Below are 11,164 nucleotides of genomic sequence, written 5' to 3'. Positions count from 1 at the left end.
TCAGGAGTCTGACAGCTGTGGGGAAGAAGCTGTTCCGGTACCTGGTGGTCTTAGTCCGGAGGCTCCTGTGGCGCCTCCCAGAGGGCAGGAGGGTGAAGAGTCCATGTGATGGGTGACTGGGGTCTTTGATGATTTTCCCAGCCCTTTTCAGACACCGCTTCCTGTAGATGTCTTTTATGGCAGGAAGTGGTGCTCCGGCGATGCGCTGGGCAGTTTTCACGACCCTCTGCAACGCCTTCCGGTCCGAGGCAGAGCAGTTCCCGTACCAGACTGTTATACAGTTGGTCAGGATGCTCTCGATGGTGCAGTGATAGAAGTTCACCAGGATGTCTGAGGACAGGTGGTTCTTCCTCAGAGTCCTCAAGAAGAAGAGGCGCTGGTGAGCCTTCTTGACCAGCTTGGAGCAGTTGGTCGTCCAGGTGAGATCCTCGGAGATGTGGACTCCCAGGAACTTGAAGCTGCTCACACGCTCCACAGCCGTCCCCTTAATGTGGATGGGTGGATGTGGGTCAGCATTCCTCCTGTAGTCCACGATGAGCTCCTTGGTCTTCTCGGTGTTAAGCAGCAGGTTGTTTCTGTCGCACCACTCAGCCAGACGATCCACCTCCTCCCTGTAGGCGGCCTCATCGTTGTCACTGATGAGGCCAATCACCGTGGTGTCATCTGCAAACTTAATGATGGTGTTGGAACCATCAGCAGGTCTGCAGTCGTGGGTGAAGAGGGAGTAGAGGAAAAGGCTCATCACACAGCCTTGTGGTTCATTGTGATTGTAGATGAACAGCGGTTATCCAGCCGGACATGTTGGGGGCGGTTGGTCAGGAAGTCCAGTAACCATTTGCAGATGAGGGAACTGATGCCCAGGTCTGTCAGTTTCCTGATGAGTTGTGAGGGGTGGATTGTATTGAACCCTGAACTGAAGTCTATAAACAGCATTCTGGCGTAGGTGTTGTTGTTGTCCAGGTGTGAGAGGACAGAGTGCAGTGCGATGGAGACTGCATCCTCTGTGCTCCGAGGCATGTTCATAGTGTTTTGTTGCTACTTTTACAGGAATGCTTCTAAAAACATGTCTAATAATAAATATTTTGATGGTAATTACAGAAGTTGCACACAGTTAAACATCACTGCATTTGTCTCTTTTCAGAGTAGAATGTAATAGCATGAATTCATATTTGTTTTCACCATTTTTGCTTCACTTTCTCTTTCTTTTGCTGTAAAAGCTTGACAATCAGCTCTACAGAGAGATTGCCACAAATGCAGTGTGTGTGTGTGTGTGTGTGTTTTGTTCAGCTCTGCTAGTCTCCCCATTGTTCTGCCTGACAGGTAATGCAATATATTGTTGTGCTCACCCATGTGATTGTTACCGTTCATTGTGCCAGATTGTGTATGATAGCCTGTGGGGAAAATGTTTTTTTTTTCTGCCCTGTTATGTTCATTCAGCAGTATGCATTCACAGTTAAACCAACAGCTTCCCTTTAAGAGTGGAGAAAACGCTTTGCAAAACACAAATGAATGACTTGTTTATTGCTGTGCGATTGTGTCCTCTCTTCAACGTCACAGCAGGAGATCACTTGATGTTTGATCTCCTGCTGTGGCACTGAAAACATTCAAATTATCTTCAGATAATTTAACTAAATTCTGCCCTGATTTTACACTAATGGCCAACGTTTGTAATTGTTTTTGGTTGCTTTGTTTTTTAAATCTCCTTCTGGAAAATAGTGTTTTATTTCATCCTCATGCTGGGTCATTAGATGTATAGTTTTCAGCTGGTAGAAGCAACAAAGACTGTTGAATATGTCTGTGAAGGTTCTCAGTCATCCAGGTCCTCGTAGCCTAAGGAGCGTGGAAAGAAAAGCGTCTGGACTTCTTTAAGTTGCTTGAAGACATTTCACCTCTCATCCGAGAAGCTTCTTCAGTTCTAAGGTCAAATGGTAGAGACTGTTGAACAAATGCCACCAATATCCCATTAATTGAAGTTTTTAACCACATCGCTCCAGTACTACAGTCCATCCCACAGACTTTATAGAAAAGATGGGCATGTGACATCATCTACCAGTTTGTTCGTTGAATCCAATCTGTTATTGTTCATGTCAAAAGACTGAACGGCGGGAGGCTGCTAGAGAAAGTTCCACATTTTTAATTAGCGACTCATTACAGCTGCTTAGTATTTGCAGTCAGATCAGAAATTAAATTCACATAATGTTCAAAGGATTTAGTTCAGGGTCTGGTCTGATTCCAGCTTCCACAAGCTTTGAGACAGGTGAGTTTCTTTCAGCGGGATGACAGTGGGAGAGGCAGGCGCACTGTGAAGGGATCACTGTGATGGATGACAGGTGAGGTAAGTAGGCAGGTGAGAATTATCCAATAAGTAAGAGGCCTGAGCGATACTTCCACACTGAGTCACTGTCTCGATTGATTGAAAAGGAAGAAACTGGTGTTCTTTAGGTTTGTAATGACATTTCACCATCCAAAGAAATTGTGTCGTCCTCGGCTCAAAAATGGTCCCTATAGGTGAATGGCAAACAAGTATATGGGAATCCCGAGGACACCACAAGGGTCACCTCTTAGTGAGGGTTGTCTCTTGAAGGTGGTCACAGGGATTGTTGGCCCTCTGCTGATCATGTGAGTCGACCTCTGTAAGACACCGCTCCACGCCACTATCACTGAGGTTGAAACACAAAAATGAGAGCTGTTGTAGGCGCCACCATGTGGTGATGCACTGTATTACAATAATATCAACTGTTACGAGCAGCAGGGTTGGACATGCCTGAGGAAGGAGCTTTGCTGCATCTGCGGGGAAATGGAGAGGGAGAGATGGGCTTCCCTTACACTTATACTTATACTTATACTCATAGATTTAAATTAAAAACCTTCATGTGAAATTCTTTGTATATATCTGTGTGTGTGTGTGTGTGTGCGTGTGTGTGTGTGTGTGTGTGTGTGTGTGTGTGTGTGTGTGTGTGTGTGTGTATTAAATTATTAAATAAATAATGACTCTGTGAAATATGTCGTGTGTTCATCTCAGGTTTTATTTATCTCGTTTTAATGACCAGATTTCATTTATAATTATTTTCATTAAACCTTAATGAAAGGGGTTGTACATGAAATCATGTGCATGTTATTGAGGTAGATTGCTGTGCCTTAAAAGTGCCACTAGGGGGCAGCAAGCTGTTCTATTTTTTTCAGTTATTTTATTGTGTTGTTTGTACAGAATAATTTCCATTTTTGCTATAATTTTTTGTTCATTCTCCAGGACTGTCTGTTCTCTCAGTCCCCACCTCCTGCCGGCGTAGGAGGGGAATCTGTTCCTTTCTCGATAATTGCCCCACTGCCTTCTATATTTGGATCTATGTCCTCTCCTCTCACTTGCTGTCGCTCTCTTGCTGCTTTGTCACTGTTATTGATTCACATTCTCACTCTGCTGCAAAGCAAAACCATCCAGAATTGGTGCAAGGAAGAAGCAAGGAAGCATCAACGGTGAGTGACGGAGGCGAGGCAGGGGTCTCCTCAGATCTCCGCGCCGCATCAGTAACAGAGGTATCGGCTTATTTGCCTGAGCGTGTGGGGGCGGGAAAATCTCTTTGGCTGAATCGAAGTTGTTTTTCCTTCACTCCTTGCAGAGCAGGAATGCATTATTGTTTACAAGCGAGATTATTGTTTCTGTGTGTGAGTCCGTCTGTCATTGTGGCACAGAGTGCCCCTGCAGACAGCTGCTGTGAGCTCTTCGGCAGGTGTTTGCATGGCTGGGCTCTTTGTGGGAAGATTTTGTCAACACAACTGTGTTAAAACTGAGCCAAGACACAGACACAAACTTTACAGGTTTATAGTTAGGATCTAATCTAGTTAGTGCTCTAATATCACCCTATTAGAGCACTTCGCTCTCGCTCTGCAGGCCTACTTGTTGTTCCTAGAGTATTTAAAAGTAGAATGGGGGGAAGAGCCTTCAGTTTTCAGGCCCCTCTTCTGTGGAACCAGCTTCCAGTTTGGATTCGGGAGACAGACACTATCTCTACTTTCAAGATTAGGCTTAAAACTTTCCTTTTTGCTAAAGCATATAGTTAGGGCTGGACCAGGTGATCCTGAATCCTCCCTTAGTTATGCTGCAATAGACGTAGGCTGCTGGGGGATTCCCATGATGCATTGAGTTTTTCCTTTCCAGTCACCTTTCTCACTCACTGTGTATTAATAGACCTCTCTGCATTGAATCATATCTGTTATTAACCTCTGTCTCTCTTCCACAGCATGTCTTTTATCCTGTCTTCCTTCTCTCACCCCAACCGGTCGCAGCAGATGGCCGCCCCTCCCTGAGCCTGGTTCTGCCGGAGCTTTCTTCCTGTTAAAAGGGAGTTTTTCCTTCCCACTGTCGCCAAAGTGCTTGCTCATAGGGGGTCATTTGATTGTTGGGTTTTTCTCTGTATCTATGAAGCGCCTTGAGGCAACTTTTGTTGTGATTCGGCGCTATATAAATAAAATTGAATTGAATTGAATTGAAATGAATCTGATGTGTTAGAAACTGAATGAAAGAAGTCACAAGAAAGGGTCCGAGGGCTTATGACCCCACTCTGCTATATGCCCCTGTCACACAGGCTTTTGGCATCTTTAGTCCATTTGTAGCCCTCCATATGGAGTGTTCTCTGTTATGTAAAATATTTGGAACAAAAGGTAGGCTTTTTCTTCCCTTAAAAAATGTATTTCCTCCCCCTCATTTGCACATTTCTGGCTTTTAGTTCTAATCACATCCCTGATGCAGCTGTTTCCCTTCCACATGAAAAGTAAGCAAGATGTTTTCCAGGTTAGTACCTGAGAGTCTGGCCTTGTTTGCTTAAATTTATTCATAACTCTGCTTTTCTCATGTAAAAGCTTCTTATGAATTATAAATAAGCCACCTGTCTGCTCCAAAAATCCAATCGAAAGTACATCTGTGTTGAATCTCTTCCCTGTGTCAGTGCTCTATGTTTAGATTACACTGTATGTCAGTTTTTCTGTGTTCAGCTAAACTCAATGTGCAGGAAAATGTGTGCTTACAGTATGAATTTCATTTCCTCTGGCTTTGAAGTCCACCTCTGTGGCGATTCCTGCTGCGTGAGCTCCTCTAAGACCACATGTAGATGTGTGGATGCAAAAATGCCAAGTGTTTCTTGTCTTCACAGTAAATCTGCTGCACTGTCGAAATGAATGCTGGCGTTAGGAGCTTCTTTAGTCTGCTGCTAATCACACACTTCAGCAGAGGTGAGTGAGCGGTTTATTGTCTAGACAGTTGCCCATCAGGTGATCTGAAAGCCCTGCTGATAATCATGAGCTCTGAATAGTTTTTATTTCTGTGTGTGTGCTTTTGAGAGGCTCATATGCTTAACAACACTTTGCAGGTGCCACATGAGTGAAAAGCCTTTGAGCAAAAAGTGCATTAATTCTCCTTGTGACACAAAAATCCACAAGGCTTGGTGAGTAAGATTTGCCCAGCAGATTACTTTCTGACAAAGAGCTAGAGTGGGACCGACTGCGAGTAGTTCCTACAACAAAAAAAGATACAGAACTCCATAAAAATTAAGTAAAATTTAAACGACATTCTAAGGAATCAAATACAAAATGCTTCTTATCACATTACAATTACTTTTCTACTCCTAATCAAGAATTAATATTTATGTTGAGATCTATATATGATTTATATATATGTACATGTATAAATTGCAAAAATCCATCAAATGTTTTGGTGTTTTCAGGTTTAACCTTTAAATTGTGACGTCCAGCTAAATAGATTCAATTTCAAATTAAAGGAGGCTGAATTTCTGGAGAGTACCTGTCGGGGAAAATCCAACCCTCTGCACCCTGTCGTCTTCAGTTACCTTTGAGGTGCAGTGATCGAGTTACTCCGTGCTAGAACACCAGGAATTTTAATTAGTCTTGATTAGACAGAAGCATACATCAAGACTGCTGCATTGAAAAACAACAACAATAACAAAAACAATCTATTTTTCTTCCCTCATCACTGTTTTCCTTTGTTCTGTTTCCTCCTCCTCGCCATCTTTCTTGCAACTCCTCGGTAAAATGCTGCAGCAGTGTGGTTTGAGAGATCGTAGTGGTTCTAAAATGACGGTCCACAGGGATGAAATTCCTCTAAATACCCAGTGCCTTCAACAGCATTAGGAGGCTGACAGTTTCTTTTTTTATATATATAGAGGAAATGGTGAATGAATACTCATAGCCTTCTCAGGATTCACTGTAATAATGTTCTGTCACCAGGTGTGTTTTCCCCTGAATATCAAAGTTCACACAAGATAAATTGGTGAAAGATTTTAATAGATGTGTCGACTGCTTCCTGAAGCTCTGACAGTCAGTGCTACAATGGCTGGTCTCTATAGGTGGCCGTGAGCTTTGATGAAAGCATTCATGTTCCACTCAGGATGATTTTATTAGCTTTCATGATCACATGGCATCGTTTTCAGGACCCACAAAATGACTTCAACACACCCAGGTTACCTTTCCGTTATCAGGACTCACTTAGCCTAACATCTGGAATAAGGATGAGCGGTCACACAAAGCTGGTTATCAACTCTAAGCTAACTCATGGTTTATCAGTCTGGCTATCAGCATCTGACCCATTCAGTTTAATTTTATTTGTATAGTGCAAAATCATGGGAGGTTACCACTGTTTGCTCACAGCAAGAAGGTCCTGGGTTCCACTCTGTGTGGAGTTTGTTTGCAGTTTGTTCTCTCTGGGTGCTGTGGTTTCCTCCCACAGTCCCAGAGACATGCAGTAAGTTGGGTAGGTTAATTGGTGATTGGTTGTCTTTCAGATTACCAGCCCTACTGTGGACTCTTAGTCCTGTTGACATCATTGTTTTGGCATCATTGTGAGACACTGTTCCTTGTTTCACTCCACAGAAATCATCTTTTCCGTGACTAGTTTCTCTCTATTTTCTCATCTCTCCTGCGGGTTTATCCAGCCCAGAAAATCACTGATGACTCCATCAACACCCCCCACCCTCCTGTGCTGTTCAGCGTCAGTCCCCAATCCTACATCAGCTTCCTGCTGCTGGGCCTGACCGTCGTCGTGTTCGGCGGCGTCTATCTCTGGATCCTCAGATACGTCTGCATCGGCTGCTGCCAGCCCATCGCAGTCGGCGTTGAGTCAGAATCCCTGGCAGGGATAGTGTGAAGTCATCAGCCCCTGTCTGATTGAGTTGGGCTGATACCAAGTCACACGGGACATTTACAGGTAAAAGACACGGCCTATCAGACTTGTCATACATTTTGCAAAGGGAAGTAGGTGTCATTTGTGCTCCCATATACTTATTTTTTCAGTTCCAGAGCACTTAGTGACAGTGTCGATGCTGGAAAATAAGTAAGTAGGAGAAAAGTAGCTCTTTTGCTCTTACCTCTACACCCTGCTTACCTGATATCTGGCAAACATCTGTTGTACAGTATGCCTGAAAAATCGCTAAAAAGCTATTGAGCAGTGAACGTGAGACACAACTGTAAAGCTGGGTGGTAGAAATTTAAGACAACGTTCAGCTAATAAGATGATAAAATGTTTTGTGTGTTTTCTTTAGGGTTTTCTTTGTACACTGTTAAAAAAAACATCTCAAAAAAACGGTAATAGTCCAGCAGCTGGGGCGCCAAAATACTACCGTAAAATAACAGAAAATAACTTTCTCATAAAAATACGGTTATTTCCAGTAATGACAATACAGTTTGTTGCGCTAATTTTACATGGGATTCTGCCTTTTCCAAGTGCGTTTAGACATCAAATTAGGAACATTTTAACGTGATCAAACAATGAAATTACCTATAAACAAGGTCAATGAATGTGGCAATATGAATCATAATGCGTAAATGTACAGAAATATACAGTTAAATAATAATGGATTGCATGCCCTGGGACAGACTGCCAGAGGCGAGGCTGCCATATCGCACCATCAGCCCATCACCAGTAGGCGAAGAGTCTTGACCACGGACACAATACCGAGAGTATCCGAGCCGGGGCTCGAACCGGCAACCTTCTGGTCACAAGGCGAACTGCCAACTCCTGAGCCACGATCGCCCTAAATAGCAATGATAATAATACTGTGATGTAACACAAGCTTATAGGAATCATGTTATATACTTTTCCATAGCATTACATTTGAATTCAACAGTTCAATCTTTCAAATAACGGACAGATATTTGTGAGATCATGATACATTTGTGAATGTGTTTTAACAATCTAAATATGCATATGTACAGACAGATACATTTAATAATCATGAAAATTATGTTTTATTACATTACAGTGATTTAACGTTAATTTACATTTGAAATGTGAAATCACAGTCTATTTACGTAACGTTAATGATCTTCTAGAAGAACAGAACAAAACTGTAAAATGCAGTAAAATACTTTTATATTAGGATTTTTTCCTACAGTGCTGCCATACCTGCGACCTTGTGGTTGTTAGTTCACATTCACTGGCCGATGCTTAGCGTCATGTTATTATGTGTCCCAACATCCAATGGCATGTCACATTGTTTTCATGGCCACACCCTCACCCAGGTGCAGAGGCCTCTTTCTGTTCAGGAATGTTGTGAATACTTTGACATTTATATTAATTGCAATTCCTACCTCTACATTTATTTTTTTTAAAAATATAATTAGCACAGCGTGGCCGTGCAATGTTTTATATGTTTGTTTTTTTTCGTTTTTATTCCTATTAATTATATTTTCACTTGTTACCTCTGAATTATTGAATCAGACCTAGATGACATGAAATTTTCAGCACAATTATAATTCAAATACTCTCATTTTATATATTTTTCCATAGTATTACATTTGAATTTAACAGATCATTCTCTCACATAACAGACAAATATTCGTGAAATTATGATACATTTCTGAATGTATTTTTACAATCTCAATATGTATATGTACAAAAAAATATATTTAAAAAACAAGTAAATTGTGTTTTGCTATATTTACAGTGATGTTATGTTATTTTACCTTTGACATGTAAAATCACAGTCTACTTATGTAAATTTAATGATATTCTAGAAAGACAGTACAAAACTGTAAAATACACACTAAGATACTTTGACATTACTATTTTTTGGAACAGTGTAGTTTGGCTGTTTTATTTTGAAACCATTTTTAATTGTTTTCTTTTGTTACTTCCTGCCTTTCTCCTTCACAAGTGGGTTTTGTGTGTAAACAATTAGCCATTTAGTATTTTGTGGATTTATAATAATGATTTATAATGCTGTCCCCATTTTCTGCTGTCAAGTTAGTTTGTGTTTTGTTTTTGGTTCAGTATTATGTAAAAAAAGAAAAATCCTTAAAAACATACTACAGTGTTTTGTTTTAAAACAAAGACATTTTCTATTATTTTTTCTCCATATATTTTACCCACATGGTTATTTTGACCATTTACACTCTTTATGGGGAAAATGTTTTTTTGTGAAAGTACAACCTGTTGATTTCTCTGTTCTTGGCATTTCTGCTCAGCTGAATGACACAAATAAATCTCCTTTTCTTCTTCAAACTTGCCTTGTGTGATTGGGTCCTGTGTAGGGTGACCAGATCACAGTCTAAAAGTAAATATAACGAGAATAAAGGGAAGCTGAAGTTTGTTCTTATTGTCTATATTATCTGTTAATTCCTCTGAGGAGGAGGAGTATTTAATCAGTTCTGTTTATTAACAGTGTAGCATGCAATCGGATCAAAATCAGAAAAAACTTTATATTACTCATGTTTTTTTAATGGATGGATATTCTAACTTCACAACAATATGCTACACCTTGGTGGACATCAATACCTTGGCTGGCTAAACATTTGATTTTGACCTTCATTTTTAGTGCCCAAATTTGAAGAAACCGTATCAAGTAATCTGTCATATGAAAAGCCATGGAGAGGGCAGTACGTAACATTTTCTTCTTTTGTTTTAAATGACATCATACAATCATCATATTGTAATAAAAACATCATTAAACACCAAAGTCGTTGTAAAAGTCGTTGTCCGTTGGGGGACTGCTTTTGTTCACTGTTGTTTCAGCTGCTGTTCTGCCTGGTAACAGCCTTTGGGCTTCAGTAACCTTCATTTTTCTTTAATAAAAAGTCTTCGCTTCATATATTATAGATTTTAGAGAAGTGCATGTCCTGCAGTGCAGAGCCAATCAAAATGTAGGACATTGTCTCAATATGTGGTATTGGAGACGACGGATAAAAAGATGGATCTCTGTTCACCCAGCCCTATGTGTTTGATCTACGTAGGTTTGTTACAACCAGACACACTTTTGACGTTACTCACATCATTTGATCAATGTGAATATTTATTATAGCATGTTTAATAATTCATGTGTTCATTATTAACTCATGGTCTCAAACTGAGAGGACACAGATTAAGCGTACTGAATGTAACCGAACAGTGTGTAAAACACAAGACATGGATTCAGTATCTATCAGGATCAAAGACCCCAAACCAGAGCTGCTAGCTTAGTGCTAACACACTCATTGTAACAGCCCCTGGCCTAATTAACTCCCACTGGTACAACTTGATACAAATTAGTGAGCTCAAGTGACTAATATGTGGCTGAAAATGAAACAATTTAAAAAGCTGAGCTGCTTACTCATGCATGGGTCCAATGATCCACATGAGTAATGGACCATAAGGTCTGACATCCACAGCACCGCAAGTTGCTGCATGGGTGTTACGGTTAGCGACTTCACTTCCTGAGAGAGCTCAGCAAGAACAACCCTGGTTAAACTCGGTTTAAGGTCATGCCAAAGCATCAGTTCAAGTCCACACTTTGACTGGGTCACTCCAAAACCTTCATTTTGTTTTTTTGTTTCTGTCTTTGAGTCATTCAGAGGTGGACTCGCTGGTGTGTTTCAGATCATTTCTTTGAGCTTCAGACTTAAGACTGATAATCCTGATGGGATAGCAAAATTAACAATTCCATCAAGTGCAGCAAGTCGTCCTGAAGCAGCAGAGCAGCCTGCGACCACTACACTATCACCACCACGTCTGACTGATGGTGTGATAGTCTTTTTTTGAAATTATGTGATTTTTACACCAAATGCAACAGGACTTAATCCTTCTAAAAAAAAAAAATCAGCTCTATATCTCGTCAGTCCACAGAATATTTTCCCAAAACTTTTGGGGATCACCAAGATGTTACTTGGTAAATGTGAGATGAGC

The 11,164-nt window shown here is 40.9% G+C and overlaps 1 long non-coding RNA gene across 3 annotated transcripts; it reads left to right on the top strand.

Moving 5' to 3' along the window:
- Window positions 1–3,242: 3,242 nt before the first annotated feature.
- Window positions 3,243–9,480, top strand: LOC106675258 (uncharacterized). 3 transcript variants are annotated; one of them, XR_001341832.3, is made up of 4 exons: window positions 3,243–3,534; window positions 5,148–5,226; window positions 6,942–7,213; window positions 7,300–9,480. It is a non-coding gene; the product is annotated as an uncharacterized LOC106675258 (long non-coding RNA). The 3 variants fall into 3 exon arrangements; XR_001341833.2 differs by having other exon boundaries at window positions 3,243–3,474; window positions 6,942–9,480; XR_001341831.2 differs by having other exon boundaries at window positions 6,942–9,480.
- Window positions 9,481–11,164: the final 1,684 nt, after the last annotated feature.

The sequence above is a fragment of the Maylandia zebra genome, linkage group LG3 (genome assembly GCF_041146795.1).
Source record: "Maylandia zebra isolate NMK-2024a linkage group LG3, Mzebra_GT3a, whole genome shotgun sequence".
NCBI classification, from domain to species: domain Eukaryota; kingdom Metazoa; phylum Chordata; class Actinopteri; order Cichliformes; family Cichlidae; genus Maylandia; species Maylandia zebra.
The sequence above is the reverse complement of the archived record's forward strand: the minus strand, read 5'-3'. Positions and strand labels throughout refer to the sequence as shown.